This window comes from Nansenia antarctica (assembly GCF_963989245.1).
Source record: "Nansenia antarctica genome assembly, chromosome: 13".
Taxonomy (NCBI): domain Eukaryota; kingdom Metazoa; phylum Chordata; class Actinopteri; order Argentiniformes; family Microstomatidae; genus Nansenia; species Nansenia antarctica.
The window spans coordinates 27418860-27423859 of NC_137683.1; the positions used below are offsets into that span (position 1 = coordinate 27418860).

A 5000-nucleotide genomic window follows, 5' to 3' on the forward strand; every position below is an offset into this window, starting at 1 on the left:
TTGTACTTGTGACTAGCTAAAGTCAACCCTTTGTCTACCCTCTTCCCGTGGTGAAAGGGGTAGTGCATAGAGAGTAGTGGTGGTGACACACAGGGAAGCGAAGGGGGCCGACAAGATATTGAGGTTTTGTGAATTGAATATTAAGAGAAGCGAGAGTGAGTGAGAGTGTAACCACATGCTTGTGAGTAAGCTGCCCCCCCCTGCCCCTCTCCCCCCGCCCCTCCTGAGTAACAGAACAAACCGTCAACCCTGGACGCGCTACAGATCTGACAGCGAGCTGCTCTCTTAGCGGGGGCGTCCAACGCCTACGCCCCTCTCTCTCTCTCTATTATATCCACAGATTATTCTGCTCAGATTACATAACGGGACCGTTTACATATGAACGTAGTCGTAGTGCCTCACAGTGGGACTTTCATAATCGGAGCAGTTAAAAGATTCTCACCGAGGAGTTTATGGTAAATGGACTGCACTTATATAGCGCTTTTTTTGCTGCTCCAAAGCGCTTTACAACGGCCTCTCATTCACCCATTCACACACACATTCACACACCAATGGCGGCAAGCTACCATGCAAGGCGCTGGCCCGTCTTGCCCAAGGACACTTCGACATGTGGCCAGCCGGGGCTCGAACCGCCGATCTGCCAACCTTGTGATCATTAGACGCCGGCTCTACCTCTTGCGCCACAGCCGCCCCGAGTTTAGTAAAGCTCTTGTTGTTTTGCGTGCAGTGAGAGAGTCTCCCAATCTGAGGTGATTCTGCGAGATCTCACACAGGGTGGTTGATGTTGGTTACTACCTACTGTGTTGCTTCCAGTGTGGTGCTACAGTGGGTAGGGTGAGCTCTGTCTCACACACACACACACACACACACACACACACACACACACGTACGCACACACTCTCACACAATGAAAATATACATGTGTGTGTGTGTGTGTGTGTGTGTGTGTGTGTGAGACAGAGACACACACACACACACACACACATACACACACACACACACACACACACACACACACAGGGCTGCATGATAAGCAACACAGGGAAGCTTTAGGGGAACACGGGGAGCCTCAGTTTATAATTCGGGGATAAATTACATTCCTCTGCGGAGGTGGAAACGCTCTTTAGCAGCGACTCTTCTCTGCACGACGTTCTGTATCGGCAGCACGCCATGGGACACACTCAGATTAAGATTATGTTTTATTCATTTTGTTTGCCCGGGGCACGGATTCCGTCTGGAGAATTATTTTCATTTTGAATTATCTTCAGACGGCTTCTGTGTTGTTGCTTCTGAGGAAGAACTACTTGAAAAACATCTTTTTTTTGTTTATGCATTTCAAACACACGTAGAACAAAGCAGAGAGGGATATCTCACTCTCGTCATACAGCCCAGCCCCGTTCCCCCGAACTCCCACTACTCCAAGTGGTCTTGGCAGCGCAGATGAAAGACTCATCTTTCAGCATAGAGTACATTCCCCCTGTATTTGCTTTCTGATAGGATTATCATACAGAGTGCATGAGTGTTCATACTCTACTCTGTAAGTGCCTGCTGAAAAAAACTATTTTCCTAACAGGGCTTTAACACTAGAACAGCCGTGCCTTTTTTTACCTACTATAAAGGCCAATGCACCACGGCGTGCGATTTTGTCGCACGACAACATTCGATTCTCAATTCACACCAATGAATGAATGAATGTGAATGGAGAATCGAATGTTGTCGTGCGACAATTATCGCATCGCACGGCGTGTGCATTGTCTCATTGAGATGCATTCAAAACAATGGAGTCGAATTCGGCGGTGCGCCAAAATCCCACGCCGTGTGCATTGGGCTTAAGAGCCGCCTCGGGGGTCAATAGTCTTTACAATGGGAAGCTGCTATTTACCCACAACGACCACTAGTTGGCTGTCTTGTAAATTAGCCTGCCTCCTACACAGAAAAACTGCAAAATAGCTTCATACTAGCTTATCCTGATGTGATTTTGAAAATGTAAGGATACTGGGTGGTAGAACATATCAAGGAAAAGTCATGAAAGGAGGGTCTGAAATTTGATTGAGTGCAAAGATATAACATTTTTTTTACTCTCATGGCTCTTCTAGTGTTAACACTGCTTAGAACCCTGCAGTGTACCCCCTAAACTCATGTCCTAACCTACATTCCTATGGAAATCTACATTCCACAAAATACCTCAAAGTCTTGTGGGTTTTTCCCTACAGTACCTGATCAATGTGAACGAGATCACAAGACAAGAAAGGAAGATCTTCTACAGAACCTGATCAAGTATTACCATGCACAGTTGCAAGTAAGTACTCCCTCCCTCACACACACACACAGTACAGTACGCTCAGGTGTACGGTCGCTGTTGATCGTTGCGTACATTCGGGGACGTGGTTCTGTACGGACGTTGTCGACCGTTCGCTTCTTGCCGGGGACCAGCTTTAGAAAAGCTTAGCATAAGCTCTCTCTCTCTCTCTCTGTCTCTCTCTCTCTCTGCTCCTCTCTCTCTCTCTCTGTCTCTCTCTCTCTCTCTCTCTCTCTCTCTGTCTCTCTCTCTCTCTCTGTCTCTCTCTTCTCTCTCTGTCTCTCTCTCTGTCTCTCTCTCTGCTCTGCTCTCTCTCTCTGTCTCTCTCTCTCTCTGTCTCTCTCTCTTCTCTCTCTGTCTCTCTCTCTCTCTGTCTCTCTCTCTCTGTCTCTCTCTCTCGTCTCTCTCTCTCTCTCTGTCTCTCTGTCTCTCTCTCTCTCTCTCTCTCTCTCTCTCTGTCTCTCTCTCTCTCTCTCTGTTTCTTTGTCTGTCTGTCTCTCTCTCTCTGTCTCTCTCTCTCTGTCTCTGTCTCTCTCACTCACTCTCTCTGTCTCTCTCTCTCTCTCTCACACACAGACACACACACAGACACACACCCTCCCTCTCTCTCATTTCTCTCTCTCTCTCCCCCCCTCTCTCTCTCTCTCTCTCTCACACAGACACACAGACAGACACACACACACTCCTCTCCCCCTCATGCTCTCTCTCTCTCTCCTCTCTCTCTCTCTCTCTCTCTCTCTCTCTCTCTCTCTCTCTCACACACACATATACGCACACACAGACACACACACCCTCCTCTCCCCATACCCTCTCTCTCTCTCTCTCCCCCCCCCCCTCTCTCTGTCTCTCTCACACATACGCACACACAGACACACACACCCTCCTCTCCCCTCTCTCCCGCTCTGCCTCTCTGTGTCCGATGTGATGCGTGGTTCCCAGGTCTCGGGGTATTATTGCAGAGTCACATTTAGCTTTCATAAATATGCATGAGGGTCATGCAGATGTGTTCTGACAGCCGTGGGGTTTTGTGGGTAAATAATGGGCGTCCCTCAGTGCCAGAGTGTGAGCTATAGGGGTGTGTGTGTGTGTGTGTGAGTGTGTGTGTGTGTGTGTGTGTGTGTGTGTGTGTGTGTCATTGACAGGCTCTTTTTTTCTCGGACCGGCGCTGACAGGCGCGGCGTTGCTAGGTACTACCACAACATCAGAACAACAACGCAGCTCTCTCTCTCTCTCTCTCTCTCTCTCTGGTAGACTACTCAGCTTGGAGCCACCGTGGATCCATGGGCTTGTCGTTTTGTTGTTTTGGTGCTAGTTTGATATGAGTAGGAGAGCGAGAAAGAGAAAGGGAGGTAGAGAGGGACGGGCGAGACGGAATCAGGGAGAGGTTGTTAGGGGGGCTGCATAATGGAGACAGTTTAGAGGCTGTCTGATAGAGGGGGGGAACGTTTAGTTAGAGGGAATAAAAAGTTGTGACTTGTGAAATGAGGGGGGAGTGGAGGGAGGGAAGAGGAGAGAGGGAAGAGGAGGGAGGGAAGAGGAGGGAGGGAAGAGGAGGGAGGGAAGAGGAGAGAGGGAAGAGGAGGGAGGGAAGAGGAGAGAGGGAAGAGGAGGGAGGGAAGAGGAGAGAGGGAAGAGGAGGGAGTCAATAGGAGAGAGGGAAGAGGAGAGAGGGAAGAGGAGAGAGGGAAGAGGAGAGAGGGAAGAGGAGGGAGGGAAGAGGAGGGAGGGAAGAGGAGGGAGGGAAGAGGAGGGAGGGAAGAGGAGAGAGGGAAAAGGAGGGAGGGAAGAGGAGAGAGGGAAGAGGAGGGAGGGAAGAGGAGGGAGGGAAGAGGAGGGCGGCGGGAAACGTTTAGTTTAGAAGAAATAAAACGTTTGGACGTGTGAAATGAGGGAGGGAGTGATGGGTATGGAGAGAGAGAGAGAGAGAGAGAGAGAGAGAAGAGAGAGAGAGAGAGAGAGAGAGCGGGGCTCCCCCTCAGAGAGAGAGAGATAGGGGGGGGAGTGAGAGAGAGAGAGAGAGAGTGTGAAAACAGTTGTTAGTCAGCTGTGTACAGCGCTGCATTCAGGTGTGTGTGTGTGTGTGTGTGTGTGTGTGTGTGTGTGTGTGTGTGTGCCACGGGCAGATCCTCAGATCCATAATGGATGATCCTGCCTGACAGGATGTACTTAGCATTCTGCTGCGGACACACCGGGGGAGGGAGGGAGGGAGGAAGGGGAGGGAGGGAGGGAGGGGGGGGAGGGAGGGAGGGAGACAGATATCTGTGCAAGGAGCCAAAGGGCTAGGCACCCGTATACATTAAACATGACCCACTGCACCACTCTAATTCTCATCCTCCCCCCCACCACCTCTCCTTATGACCTTCAAACATTCTAAGAAACTAATTCATTCCTTTTTATCTACTAGTAGCTTAGACTACCGCAATGCACTTTTTTACTGGTCCCCCCCCCCCCCAAAAAAAAATAATCAATTAAGAAATTAGATTAGAAGAATTCTGCCTCTAGACTTTTAACGAAGGCCGAGGAGAGAGAGCTTATCACGTCTGTTTTAGCTGCCCTGCACTGCGCTCCCTAGATTTTAAGGTCCTTTTAATTACCTGCAAATGGTCTTAATGGCATAGCACCTTCATACATCTCTGAGTTTTTTATATCGTATCAACCACTAAAAGCCCTTAGGTTAGCTCTAATGCTGCTCTTTTAATCG

General features: G+C 49.5%; 1 protein-coding gene across 1 annotated transcript in view; it reads left to right on the top strand.

Annotated features, from left to right (window-relative positions):
• Nucleotides 1-5000, top strand: part of asap1b (ArfGAP with SH3 domain, ankyrin repeat and PH domain 1b) — a gene marked incomplete at its 5' end in the record, with an annotated part of 68384 nt that overhangs the window by 32614 nt on the left and 30770 nt on the right.